The sequence below is a fragment of the Heterocephalus glaber genome, unplaced genomic scaffold (assembly GCF_053883595.1).
Source record: "Heterocephalus glaber isolate CG9 unplaced genomic scaffold, H.glaber_assembly_v1.0 deba00000937, whole genome shotgun sequence".
Classification (NCBI taxonomy): domain Eukaryota; kingdom Metazoa; phylum Chordata; class Mammalia; order Rodentia; family Bathyergidae; genus Heterocephalus; species Heterocephalus glaber.
In genome coordinates, this window is record NW_028258173.1 from 13,692,409 (window position 1) to 13,707,698 (window position 15,290).

The following is a 15,290-nucleotide window of genomic DNA, read 5'->3' on the forward strand; positions in this document are numbered from 1 at the left end:
ATATGTCCACTATTACCACTACTGTTCAATACAGTACTTGAAACATTAACCAGAACAATAAAGCAAAGAAGAAGGATATATACAGCAAAAGAAGTCAAATTATCATTATTTGTAGATGACACAAGCCTCTATATAGAAGACAGTGATAAAAGCAACATGGTACTGGCACAAAAAAAGACAAGCAGATCAGTGGAACAGAATGGAGGATGCAGAAACAAGTGCAGGCACATTCAAATATGTGATCTTTGACAAAGGGGCCAAATCCATATGCTAGAAGAAAGATAGCCTCTTTAACAAATGGTGCTAGGAAAAACTGGCAATCCACATGCAAAAGATTGAATCTAGACTTAAATCTCATCATGTACTAAACTAAAATCAAAATGGATCAAAAATCTAAATACTAAACAGGAACAATCTGCTGAAAGATAAAATAGGTAAAACAAGAACTTTGTGAACAGAACCCCACTTGTACAAGAAATAACATCAACAATCAACAAATAGGATCATATCAAATTAAAAAACTTCTGCATAGCAAAGGGAACAACTAACAGAGTGAAGCGATAACCTACAGGATGAGAAAAATGTTTTGCTAGCTACTCCTCAGAGGACTAATATTTAGAATACATAAAGAACTCAAAAAATCAGACCTTCTCAAATAAAAGTTCCAATCAAAGAATGGGCAGCTGAAATGAAGAGACACTTCTTAGAAGTACAAATTGCCAATATATACATGAAAAAATGTTCAACATCTCTGGCCATTAGAGAGATGCAAATTAGAATTACACTGAAATTCCACTTTACTGAAGAAAGAATAGCTATCATCAAGAAATCAAATAATAAACGCTGGAGAGTCTGTGTGGAAAAATGAACCCTTCTAAATTGTTGGTGGGAATGAAAACTAGTATAACCATTATGGAAATCAGCATGGAGATTCCTCACAAACCTAAATATAGAAATTTCATTTGATCCAGCTATTCCCTTTCTAAGTATCTTTACCAAAGAGTTAAAGCCATCATATTACATGATATGTACATACCCATGTTTAAGCAGCATAATTCATAATAGCTAAATTTTGGTATATATTGATCAACAGACTGATAAATAAAGGAAGCATGATGTTTCAATTAGCAATAATCACGCCTCGGACAAACCTCATTGGCTATGATACTGCCGCTGCGCAAAGCTGAAGTATGATGTTTATAGCGAATAGAGTACTACTCTGTTACAAGGAAGGGTAAACTTGAGCAATCTGTAGGAAAATGGGTGTACCTTCATTCCATAATGTTAAGTGAAATAAATCGTATACACAAGCTTAAATATATATCATTTCTCTTATATGAGAAACAAAAAAATATATATATAAAGAGAGAGCACAAAATAAAAGATAAATAATAGGAAAGAGGGAGATAAATGTGTTTCAAAAGGAAAGAGGACAAATGCTGGCAGGGGTGTGGGGAAAGAGGAACCCTGCTCCACTGCTGGTGGGAGTATAGACTAGTGCAAGCACTGTGGAAATCAGTATGGAGATACCTCAAAGAACTAGGATTAGAGGTCCCATTTGACCCAGGTATTCCCATGCTGGGGATCTTCCCAAAAGAATGAAAAGAATCATACCACAGTGATGTACGTGCACCCATGTTTATAGCGGCACAGTTTGTAATAGCTAAAGCTTGGAAACAGCCCAAGTGCCCATCAACTGGAGACTGGATAAAGAAGATGTGTTTTTTTAATATAAAATGGTGTACTACTCACTCATAAAGAATGAGAAACTGGAGACATTTGTAGCTAAGTGGATGCACACTGAGGCTATATTCTTAAGTGAAATAAATAGGATACAAATACCGAATAGTTTCTCTAGTGTGAAAAACTAAAAGTGTAAATAAGAATCAAAATGTATAATTGATATTGTGAAATACGAAGAAAATGTCTAAAGGAGTAGGGGAAGTGGGAGTAGTAGGGGAAAGGAAAGAAGAGAAAAGAAAAAATATGAGAAAAGGAAAAACATGGAAACACAGTCTTTGTAAATAGGGAGGGGTGGAGGGGGTGAAGGGAGGGCAGGGGAATGGGGAAAAAAATAAGAACTAAGATATATCCTGTCAAGGTACAAGATCCCAGTGATGAATGTAACTGTATTGTGTACCTAAAATGTACCAATAAACTAAATGGGAAAAAAAGATAAATAATAGGAAATAGGGAGAAAAATCTGTTTCAAAAGGGAAGAGGACCAAGAGATGGAGGGAGGGTGAAAGAGGGGAGGAGAAGGAGATGAAAAAAGAATTAAGATGTGTTATAAACATGTACCAACCAACTCCTCATGAGGATGTGATCTTTTTTTTTTTTTTGGTACTGGGGATCGAACTCGGAACCTTCTGCTTGAGAGGCAGGCACCGGAACCACTGAGTTAAATCCCTGGCCCAGAATGTGATCTTTTGTACTGCAAAAATGTACTAAAAAATGAAAAAAAAGTCCACTGTGCCACAGCAGATGGGCTACTGCAGTATCACATGGAAGATAAGTCTGGCTTAGACAAAGGATAGGTCCAGGCATGCAGACTTGGGGATGGCGTAGACTCTGGGTATATATTATGGGATTTGGTAAGGGAGTGAGGGTTCCAGGTTTGAGAGGAGGTTTAAAGAATGAGTATGAGGTTTTCAGCCTTGTTAGCTGGGTGCTCTATTTAGGAAGGCAGGAACACTGTAGAAAATATGGAAAGGAAGAGAAAAAATAGTTTCAGTGTGTCAAACATTTAATGGTAATAGTGATGCCAATGGCTTTTTCAATGGTGTATGGAGCCATAAAAGGACAGTGTAGGAAACAGTTTGAGGTAGTAAGATCAGAGTTCCATTTCAGAGGCAGCAAGTGTGAACACACTGCAACTCCAGCTTTCCTGAATGTCAGGCAATGGAAACACTGGTTCTAACTCAGGCCTGTCTGCTGATGACACCTAACATTCAACTCCACACCCAGCGACTCATAAGCCCCCTAGTTTGACATCTGCAACTGTCTCTCTCATGTGTGCACATAGTCACCTCAGTATCCTTTGAAGCATCATATTTAAGACTAAACTCATGATTTTCCACCCTCAACCAGCTTCCTTATTAACTAAGCAGCTATCTAACTAAGCAGCTATCAACGACATAGCCATTCTTACAGTCAGCTGAGCATGGATCTTATAGCCCTGGGAGTTTCTTCTCTCTCAACAATTACTCTTAACTTCTTTCAGCTTCTTTTTTTTTTTTTCTTAAATTCTTTTATTGGTACATTGTAGGTATACAACACAATTACATTTCTCATTGGGAATTGTACCTTTACATAATGCATCTTGGTTCTTATTTTGTCCCCATACCTAGCCCTCCCTTCACGCCCTCCACCCCTCCCTATTTACAAAGGCTTTATTTCCATTTTTTCCATTTCTCATCATTTTTCCTTTCCCTTGCCCCTCCCACTACCCCTACCCCTTTGGACCTTTTCTTCCTACTTTGCATTATTGACTATTCATTCTAATCACTGGTATATTTTAGGTATACAATATAATGACATTCATCATTGGAAATTTGCAACTTTATACAATCTCTCTTGGTTCTTATTTTTCACCCTTGCCCAGCCTTCCCTTAAACCCCTCCATTCTTCCCTATATACAAAGATTTTGTTCCTATTTTTCCATTTTCTCATATTAATGCCATTCCCTTCTTTCCTTTCCCCTAGCCCTCCCACTTCCTTCCCCTTTGCCCCTTTTCTTCCTATTTCACATTACCTATTATACATTTTAGTCCTTATTTACACTTTCAGTTTCTCACACCAGAGAAACTATTCGGTATTTACACATGTGTGTCCTATTTATTTCACTTAAGAGTATCGCCTCAATGTGCATACATTTAGCAATAAATATCTCTAATTTCTCATGTTTTCATACTCTGGTTTCTCTTCAGATCACATAAATCTTTCGTCTTTTACTACTTTCTCATGTTTTATGGCTGAATAGTACTCCATTTTAATAAAGAAGCCACATTTTCTTTATCCAGTCTCCAGTTGATGGGCATTTGGGCTGTTTCCAAGTTTTAGCTATTACAAACTGCGCTGCTATGAACATGGGCACACATATATCACTGTGGTATGATTCTTTTAATTCTTTGGGGAAGATACCCAGCAGGGGAATAGTGGGGTCAAATGGGACTTCCAGTCCTAGTTCTTTGAGTTATCTCCATACTGATTTCCACAGTGCTTGCACTAGTCTACACTCCCACCAGCAGTGGAGCAAGGTTCCTCTTTCCCCACAGCCCCGCCAGCATTTGTTATTGGTAGATTTCATGATAGCAGCCATTCTTTCTGGAGTGAGGTGGAATCTCAGTGTTGTTTCCATTTGTATCTCTCAAATGACCAATGATGTTGAATATTTTTTCATGTATTTATTTGCTATTTCTATTTCTTTTTCTGAGAAATGTCTGTTCATTTCAGATGCCCATTTTCAGATTGGGTCTTTAAATTTGGGAGGTCTGATCTTTTTAAGTTCTTTATAGATTTGAGTAGTAGACCTTCGTCTGAGGAAAAGCAGGTGATTTTTTCCCACATTGTGGGTTGTCTCTTCACACTGCTGGTGGTTTCTCTTACTGTGCCAAAGCTTTTTAATAAGAAGAGATCCCATTTGTTGACTGTTTGTGCTAGTTCACGGGCAACTGAGGTTTTGTTCATAAAATCTTTTCCTATACCGATGTCTTCAAGAGCTCTTCCTAAACTCTGTTCCAACTGGTTCAGCATTTCTATTTTAATATTTAGATCTTTAATCCATTTTGATTTTAGTTTAGTGCATGGAGAGAGATATAGGTCTAGTTTTAATCTTTGGCAAGTTGAAACCCAATTTTTCCAGCACCATTTATTAAAGAGGCTATCTTTCCTCCAGTGAGGGTGTTTGGCTCCTTTATCGAAGATGAGATGGCTGAGTGTGTCTGGTGTTGTTTCTGCATCTTCTAATCTGTTCCACTGGTCCTCAGGTCTGTTTCTTTGCTAGCAACATGCTGTTTTTATCACAGTAACTTTGTAGTATAGTTGCAGGTTGGGGATTGTGATAGCCCCTGCCATGTCTCTGTTACCTAGAATTGCTTTTGCTATTCTGGGTCTCTTCGTGTTCCAAGTGAATTTTTGGATTGTTTTCTCAAGGTCCATGAAGCATGCTGCTGGGATCTCAATTGGAATTGCAATGAATCTATATAGCAGTTTTGGAAGTATGGTCATTTTCACTATATTAAGCCTTCCCACCCAGGAGCAGGGGATGTCTGTCCATTTTCTGATATCATCTTCAATCTCTCTTTTCAGAGTGCCATAGTTTTCAGAGAAGAGGTCTTTGATTTCTCAAGTTAGGTTGATTCCTAGGTATTTCAGTTTTTTGGATGCTATTGTGAAAGGAATTATTTGCCCTATTTCTCTCTCAGGGAGTCTGTCATTGGTGTAGAGGAAAGCTATTATTTTTGTGTGTTGACCTTGTAACAGGCTACTTGACTGAATTTGGTAATTAAGTCTGGAAGACTTTTGGTGGAGTTCTTGGGGTCTTCTATATAGAGTATCATGTCATCTGCAAATAATGACAATTTGACTTCTTTATTTCCTATCTTTATTCCTTTTATTTCTTTCTCTTGTCTAATTGCTGTGGCTAATGTTTCCAGAACTATATTGAACAAGAGTGGTGATAGTGGACATCCTTGTCTTGTTCCTGATTTTAGTGTGAAGGATTTCAGTTTTTGACCATTTAGTATGATATTGGCTGTTGGTTTTTCATAGATGGCTTCTATCAGTTTGAGGTAGAGACCATCTATTCCAATTTTTTGTAGGGTTTTCATCATAAATGCATGTTGAATTTTGTCAAATGCTTTTTCTGCATCTATGGAGATAATCATATGGTTTTTGTCCTTGGTTTTATTGATTTAGTATATTACATTGATTGATTTGCATATGTTGGACCATCCCTGCATCCCTGGGATGAATCCCACTTGATCAGGGTGTATGATCTTCTTGATCATCTTCTGCATTCTATTTGCCAGTATCTTATTAAGGATTTTTGCATCTATGTTCATTAGTGAGGTTGGCCTATAGTTCTCTTTTTCAGTTGGGTCTTTCTCTGCTTTGGGGATCAAGGTGATGCTTGCTTCCAGGAATGAATTTGGGAGTATTGCTTCCCTTTCAATTTCCTTGAGGAGTTTAAGCAGTAGTGACAGAAGTTCCTCTCTAAATGTCTTGTAGAATTCAGCAGTGAAGCCATCAGGGCCTGGGCTTTTCTTAGGTGATAAGGATTTAATTACATTTTCAATTTCATTGGTTGATATTAGGTTGTTTAGAATTTTTAGGTCTTCTTCGTTCAACTTTGGTAATTCATATGTATCTAGGAATCTGTCCATTTCTTCTGTGTTGTCCATCTTATTGGCATATAGTTTCTGGAAGCAGGTATTGATGATCCTCTGGATTTCTGCTGGGTCTGTTGTAATTTCACCATTTTCTTTCCTAATTGCATGGATTTGGGCCTTTTCTTTCCTTTTTCTGACAAGGTTGGCTAAAGGTTTGTCAATTTTGTTGATTCTTTCGAAGAACCAACTCTTGGCTTCATTGATTTTTTTGTATCGCTCTCTTAGTCTCCATTGCATTAATTTCTCCTCTGATCTTTATAATTTCCTCCCTTGTATGAGCTTTGGGGTTGTCCTACTCTTCTTTTTCTAGAAGCTTGAGGTTCAGCATCAGGTTGTTTAACAGGGCTCGCTCTCTTTTCCTAATGTCCGTATTCACTGCTATGAATTTCCCTCATAAGACTGCTTTCATTGTGTCCCATGGATTCCGATATGTTGTATTGTCATTGTCATTTAATTGAAGGAACTGTCTGATTTCTTCTTTAATTTCCTCTGTGACCCACTGGTTATTCAGAAGTGTATTGTTCAATTTCCACATGTTTATGAAATTTTTCTAGTTTCTTTTGCTATGGATCTCCAATTTCATCACATTATGGTCTGATAAAATACAGGGGATAACTTCAAGTCCTTTGCACTTACTTAAACATGTTCTATGTGTGAGTATGTGGTCTATTTTGGAGAATGACCCATGTGCAGCTGAGAAGAATGTGTATTCTGATTTTGTGGGGTGGAAGACTCTGTAAACATCTGTTAAGTTCATTTGTTGAAGAGTTCGATTGACTTCCAGTATTTCCTTACTTAGTTTTTGTCTAGTTTATCTATTTATTTGTGACAGTGGGGTGTTGAGGTCCCCCACTACAACTGTATTAGTGTCTATATGACTTTTCATGTCCGTCAGTATTTGTTTTATATAGTTGGGCGCACTAGTGTTTGATGCATAGATATTTATGATTGTTGTCTCTTCCTCTTGGATTCTTCCCTTTACAAGGATGTAGTGTCCTTCTTTGTCTCTCTTAATCAGTGTTGGTTTGAAATCTACTTGATCTGCAAAGAGGATAGCTACTCCTGCTTTTTTTCAGGTTCCTGTTGCATGCAGTATTGTTTTCCACCCTTTAACTTTCAGTCTATGAGTTTCCTTTTGACTTAAGTGTCTTTCTTGTACGCAGCATATTGTTGGATTTTGCTTCTTGACCCATTCTGCCAGTCTATTTCTTTTGAGTGGTGAATTGAGACCATTAACGTTGATGATTATAACTTAAACGTATTGACTTGTCATTGCCATGACTTTTTCTTTTTGTTGGGTTCTCCCCCTTTACATTTAATTTCTTGTCATGCCAGATGGGTTCATTCTGCTTTGCTTCCTGGGGTTGTGATCCTCAATGTCTGTTCCTAGGATATTGTGTAAAATTTTTTGGAGTGCTGGTTTGGTATTCATGAAGTTCCTAAGGTGCTCTTTGTCATGAAAGTATCTTATTTTTCCATCAATTTTGAAAGATAGTTTTGCAGGGTACATCAGTCTGGGTTCGAGGCTGTTTTCTTTTAGAGCTTGGAATATGTCACTCCAAGCTCTTCTTGCCTTGATGGTTTGTGTTGAGAAGTCTGCTGTGATTCTGATGGGCTTTCCTTTGTATGTGATTTGTTTCTTTTGTCTAACTGTTTGTAGACCTTTGTTCTTCTGTTGTGTTTCTGGAATCTTAACAATTATATGCCTATGTGTAGATTTTTTTTCATCAAGGCTATTTGGAGTCCTATATGCCTCACTTACCTGTATGTTAAGCTCTTTTCCCCCGCTTGAGAAGTTTTCTACCATCCCTCTCTGAAGAGTTTTTTATGTCATCTGCACTGTCTCCTGTTTCTTCATTGACTCCAATCAGTCTTATGTTATTCTCCTTTGCATTGTCTAGCAGCTGTTGGATTGATTTCTCATGGTCCCTTATAATTTTGAAGCAATTTTTCTTTTCCTGGTCAGTAATTGCAATCTTATCTTCTATATCTGAAATTCTGTCCTCACATTGGCTCATTCTGCTGTGTAGACTTTCAATGGAGTTTTTCATCTCCTGGAAATCTATTTGCATGTTTTATGTATCCATTTGTTTCCTATGTTGGGATTCCATCCTGTTCCTCAGCTCCTCTCTAGATTTATTAATCATGTTTTGCCCTATGAGCACAATCTTTGCTGTTATCTGAGAAATTATTTCTGATTTCATTTTTTCCAGATCCTCTTTTGTTGCCAGTTCAGTGGGTCCAGGTGGTTGAGTATCAGAGTGTTCCATCTCACTTCACTTTGGGGTTGTTTAGGTGATCTGGAAGTCTGATTTTGAGAGTTATTTATGTGTTTTCTCATTTCGACTGGGGGAGCATAGGGGGTGCTATTGGCACCCGTGAGGCTGACTTCCTCTGAGCTTGGAGAGGTGGGTCAGGGGCCGGGAGTGGCAGTAGGGATGGTGACCCGGAAGCCCCTTCCTCTGTGCAGGGAGCGCCGGGACAGATGGTGGCCCAAAAGCCCTTTCCTCTGGGTTGGGAGTGGCGAGAAGGATCTTCTTTCAGCTTCTATTTGATAGAATTCCTGCTTTTTTTGTATACCTTTCCAGACCTTTGCCAGTTGTGGCATCCTGTACACCAGGAGGACATGCCTCAGGGTTGGCATCTTGCATACTTACAGGGTGAAGGTGACAGTTCCTTCAGGTAGCTCTGAATCCCTTCCTCAACTAGCTGCCCATCAGCCACTTGGTCTTCTTTCCTACTGTGCTCAAATACTGCTTCAGAGCTAATAGGTTAGTTCCCATGTGACAGGCATTGGTCAGGGGCTTTCAATACCCAGCTTCCTTTCACAAGATCCCTAGGAGGTAGAAACTTCACTTTACAAGAATCAGATAAGGCTTCTAGAGGTTGCCCAAGGATACCCACCAGAGGGTCTTGTGGAGAGGAAATGGCATCAGTAAGCTTGACCCTAAGGCAGGGAATGGTGTACTCTGAGCACCTGCCTCTCTTGCCTCTCAACCTCCACTTCTTCCTACCAACAAACCCAGCTCCTCCCAGCCCTGTTTTTCCTTAGTTTTATCTAGAATGCTGTTCTCCTGCCCATGCTGGTGTCTCTTTCCTTCAAAAGCCCCAATCACCCACAATGCTCTGGAGTTGCTTTAAAGATACTATATGTATGTATGATCATCATCATTATAATAATAATAATTTTATTGGTACACTTTTGACATTTGTAATGATCACATTCATCATAGGGAATTTGTACCTGTATATAATATATCTTGTCTTTTTTTCCCATTCCCCTCCCTTCCCTTCAATCCTTCTTCCCCTTTCCACTTACATAATGTTATTCCTATCATTTTCTCTCCATTCTTTAAACATTTTTTAGACCTATTTCCCTTCCTCCTGCTCCCTTGTTTCCCTTCCTATCTGAACATTTTCTTTCTACTTCCCAATATCTATCCTCAATTTCAGTCCTTATTTCTCTTTGGATTTCTCACACAAGAGAAACAATGTGATATTTAACATTTGTGTCCTACTTATTTTACTTAAAATTATGTTCTCAAGGTGCATTCATTTGCCTAAAAATGTCTCAAATTTATCCTTCTTTATGTCAGAGTAGTACTCTACTGTACATAAAAAACACATTTTCTTTATCCATTCATCAGCTGATGGGCATAGGGGCTGTTTCCAAGATTTAGCTATTATAAACTGTGCTGCTATAAACATACACTGTGGTATGATGCTTTTAACTCTTTTGGGGAGATACCAAGAAGGGCAATAGCTAGGTCAAATGGAATCTGTAGTCTTAATTTGTTGAGGAACCTCCATACTGATTTCCATAGTGGTTGTACCAATTTATATTACCACCAATAGCAGAAAAGGTTCCTTTTCCCCCACAGCCTTGTCAGCATTTTTTATTGGTTGATTTCTTGATAACAGCCATTCTTTCTGGAGTAAGATGGAATTTCAGTGCTGTTTTAATTTGCATTTCTCAAATGATCAGTGATGTGGAACATTTTTTCATATTTATTTGCTGTTTGTACTTCTTCATCTGAAAAGTATCTATTCATTTCAGATGCTCGTTTTTGGATTGGATCTTTAAATTTGGGGGATCTGAGTTTTTTGAATTCTTTCTATATTCTAGATATTAGTCCTCTGTCTGAAGAACAGCTGGTGAAACCTTTTTCCCATTCTGTGGATTGTCTCTTCACTCTGTCAGTGGTTTCTTTTGCTATGCATACACTTTTTAATACAATAATATTCTAGTTGTGGACTCTGTAATAGTTCCTGTGCAATCAGTTTTATTCATATAGTCTTTGCTTATACCTATGTCTTTAAGAGTTTGACCTACTCTATCTTCCAGCAGATTGTTTCTGTTTCAACACTTAGATCTTTGACCCATTTCAACTTTAGTTTAATGCATGGTGAGAGATATGGGTGTAGGTTCAGTCTTCAGCATGTGGAAAGGCAGTTCTCCCAGTACCATTTATTAGAGGGTTTCTTCCAGTGAAGGTGTTTGGCCCCTTTGTCAAAGATAAAGTAGTTGAGTGTGTTTGTAGTTGTTTCTGCATAAAGATACTCTATTTAGTCTTTAATGTATGAAAACAAGAGAAAGAATAAGCTTCTGTGTGTCACAGATTCAGCAGTGATAATGACATCAATGGCTTCTTTATCCGAGTAGTGCCAAAGCAGTTATAGGTTGAATGATATCCTCCAGAAAGATATGTTGATGTTGTAAACCTTAGAACCTCTGAATGTGACCTTATATGGAAACAAAGTACTTGCAGATGTAATTAGATGAAATCATACTGGAGTAGAGGGGGCCTTTAATCCAATATGACAGATTTTCTCACAAGAAGACAAGAAGATACACAGAAAGAGGTTGGCTACGTTACGACAGAACAGACTGGAGTGGTACCACTTCAAGCCAAGGAACACCAAGAATTTCTAAGAAACAAGCTAAGAGGCAAGAAACAACTCTTCCCTAGCTTTTGGAGGGACCTCAGTCAGGCCTGTCTACACCTGGGTTTCAGATGTTTTGGGCTTTGGAACTGTGAGACAATAGCTTTCTTTTGCTTCAGGCCACTTTGTTTTTAGTTCTTGGTTATAGCAATTCTAGGAAACTAATACACAGGGGAAGAAATTGCTCTTGTTTTATATGTTTTCTTTTCAAACACTAAATATGTACACACACACACACACACACAAATTCTTTTGTATTACCCTATTCTACTAGTCCTCATTGTAACCATGTGAGGACCAGCAGTATGCTGTACTCATTGTGAGACAACCTGGCAAATGGGGTTAGGGGGAATATTGCTACTTCTAAATTTTATTCATTAGTATTTCTATTATCTTATGTACACGGTCACATCAAGTTATAAAGGAAGCCATTCCAATATGCCCATGGCACTTTCTTAGAGAGAAACTATTTGGGACAAGGAGGTAGAGATCTTTAGGTGAGCCTGTTTCCCACACCCCCACATTCACCCTGGAGATGAAACTCATCTATGCCAGATAAAGCGGTTTTCTTTTTTTAATCTTAGGATTCTGTGATATGTGGAGCTCATACTTATGAAGGAAGAAGTTTAAAACTTTCTGTTTAAACCACTTAAAATGAGAGGATTTACAAAGGTCCTGTTTAATGTTCAGCTGACACGTTGTCAAAAACATTTATCATGCAACTTTTTGAAGTTTCTTCCACTCCCTTCCAGTTATTAAAGCTCAGATTGCAGTTAGTTTATCAACAACAAAGCATACATGTGATGGTGTTTTTATAGTCAGCCATTCAGTTTAATTTCTGAACTACTAAGCAAAATTCAATTCTCCTGATCACGAAAAATGATTAGTGACCTAGTTTTTATGTTGAGTGCACAATACAGATGATTTCTGAGATCACATCTATGTGGGCCAAGAGAGAATGCCAGGGACTTGGAAATTTCATTGAAGTGTTTTACGATTCTCCAAATTATAAAAATTTCCAACTATAATAAGATGCTACTTTAAGCTACGCTGGAATTCTTTCAACGCAAATGAGGAAATAATGACTTACGCTATTGAGAAGATTTCTCTAGCAACTTAATTACTAATGTAAATTTCTTCAGATGGAGTATAAACTCCATATTTTGGCTTCAAGAGGAATCAGAATTCTTTCAGCAAAATCCAATTTAATAATATTTTTGAGTTCATATACTATATTAGACATCATGTGGAAGGTACAAAGTTGGGTAAGACATGGTCTCATCTTTGAAGAAACTGACATTATCACAGAAGGTATGCAGTAAGGACAGAACACAGGAGAACACAGTAAGTATTTTAAGTGGCCAATTGAGAGAACAAAAGGAAAAGAATACAGGAAGAAGTTAAAGACACCACAAGGAAGGAAACATACCGGACAAGTTAACTTGCTGTTTGAAAGAAGTCAATGCCTTGGAAGAAAAGAAAGAAAGGGTCTGCTTTAGATTTTAAAAAGACATAAAAAGCCTTAATGACCAAATATAATGTTTGGATCTTGCATGGATCCTAATTCAGACAGACCAACCATAAAATGCCATTTTAAATCAATTTGAGATATCTAATTATGACACAAACATGAGGTAATGGTAAAAGAACAATTTTCCTAAGTATGACAACGGGACTGTAACTGTGTAGGACAATGCCAATGTTTTCTGAGAGGCATTCTGTAATACACAGGGAAAAATGATATGATATCTGAGTTTCCTTCCAAATATTTTAGCAAACAAAAGAAAAGAAAAGACAAATACATTCAAATCTTGAAAGTTTTTTTATGGCACATCACAGTACTATTCTACTTTTTGGTATGCTTGAAAGTTTTCATAATAAAATTTTAAAAACCAATGGCTGGGTGTGGTGGTACATGCCTGTAATCCCAGCATTCGAGAGGCTGAAGTAGGAGGATTGCCACGAGTTTGAAGTCAGCCTGGGTGACATGGTGAGTTTAAGGCCAGCCCGAATTGCATAGTGAGACTCTATCTCAAAAATAAATAAATAAATAAATAAAACAATAAATAAATAAATAAATAAAACCTTACATAAAGTGACATGAAAAGAAAAAGTACAATAAGGTCAAGAAAATCTTAGTGTAGGAAGTGGCATTTGGAAAGAGTCTTGAATAATAGTGCTATTTTGACAGCCAGGAGGTGGGAAGGAAGAATTGCTTCCCCAGAAATACCATTTGCAAAGGAAAATAAGAGGAAAATGGGGATGTGCTAAGTGAAGATCGTGCAGTCCATAAAGGAGGATCTGGAGTGGGGTAAGGGAAAGTGGTCTTCAGTGGGAGGATACTGGACTGGCACTTTATTAAGTGAGGAGTAGAGTGGTCATACTCTTGTGGACAGCCATTGGATACCTCCGACGGAGCTTGTACATTCTGTTCTAACAAGAGCACAATTTTGTCACTTCACACTTAACCTCTCTCTCCACACATCCTTTCTATGTTAGCTTCAAGATCACCCTCTTAGAGCAACCTTTCTAGTAAGGTCTTCTATAGGTCCTCCATAGTACTCCATGCCCATGCTGTGTAGCTCTTAGCAGGTTTATATTTGCACATTTGTCTAACCACTCATATTTTCCATGAAGGCAGGAATAATTCTTGGCATCGAGGGACTTTAAAAGCCACTGTTTTAAAAGGTCATTCTCCTGGGAAATGAAACTCACTGACAGTGAAAGTAGTGCAAATTTGTATTATTATCATTATTATTATTATTATTATTATTATTATTATTATTATTTGGTACTAGGGATTGAATTCGGGACCTTACGCTTGCGAGGCAGGCGGCAGAACCACTGAGCTAAACCCCCGGCCCCAAATTTGTATTATTTATGCATTCCAATCAGAATGTACAATAGTCATGAACATTTATGCTCCTAAATACATGGCAAGAATTACATTAATGTTGAAATTATGAGGTATCTAATTTGATGATTTATGCTACTTTTTTTAAGATGAAAGTTTTAGTGGGTTTTCATTGACTTTTAAAAAAAGTTTGTGCTTTCCCATGTGAGTTTAAGGAAATGTAAAGGATTTACAAATGTTTAAATTGCTGAATTGACAATTGCTATCTATTATCAGGAAAGTAAGCATTTTTTCCTTTAGCACTACTAATACATAATGAACAAAAATATGGTTTTTCATAAAGAGCTACTTGTTAATGTTTTACCATCCTTCAAAATAACTTTAAAGATAATAATATGCAAGGTAGATCAGGACTTCATGAACTGTGCAAGAACAAGCTTGAATCAAAAAGGGTACAAATTTCCAATGATGAATGTCATCATACTGTAAACCTAAAATGTACCAATAAACTTAATAAATTAAATTTAAAAAAGAAATCTAGCACAAATAGGTAGGATTAAAAATTGAAAATATACTTTTAAGCAAAAACCAACTAGTACTTTAGAGTGTGGCCAAAATTTCAACAGTGTAGTTGAAAATTTGTTTAGCCTTAACTTTCCATCAAAACCTTTTCCTTCCTAATAAATTATGCTCGTAACAAAACTGGTAAGGGTGTAGCATGGCTTCTTTAAAATGAACTTTCACAACAAAACACTTAAAGCTTAAAATGCAGTGTTATTTCTGTTCAAAATTGATAAAGCTCATTTTAGGGCATTATACAGTATCCTTGAAATAGATGTGATCTAGGAAATCTGACCTTTTAAATTAATTTCTTTTGTTTTTGTACTGAGGATCGAACTTGGGATGGGACCTTGCGTGTGCAAGGCAGGTGGCGGAACCACTAAGCTAGATCCCCAGGCCTTAAATTAATTTTTTAAAATTGTGTTTCCTCATTGATGTATGGTTAGCACAGCTTGTTAGCCCAACTTCTTAACAGCTGGTCATTTGATCTCCCATGAGTGAATCAAACCCTGTTCTAGGACTGATATCAATTTTAAAAA

General features: G+C 37.4%; 1 protein-coding gene and 1 pseudogene across 10 annotated transcripts in view; both read right to left on the reverse strand.

Annotated features, from left to right (window-relative positions):
* Cep112 (centrosomal protein 112) overlaps nucleotides 1–15,290 on the reverse strand; it is a 655,204-nt gene that overhangs the window by 146,610 nt on the left and 493,304 nt on the right. The gene's annotated exons all lie outside the window — the stretch shown is intronic.
* LOC147828778 (U4 spliceosomal RNA) lies at nucleotides 1,061–1,185 on the reverse strand (annotated as a pseudogene).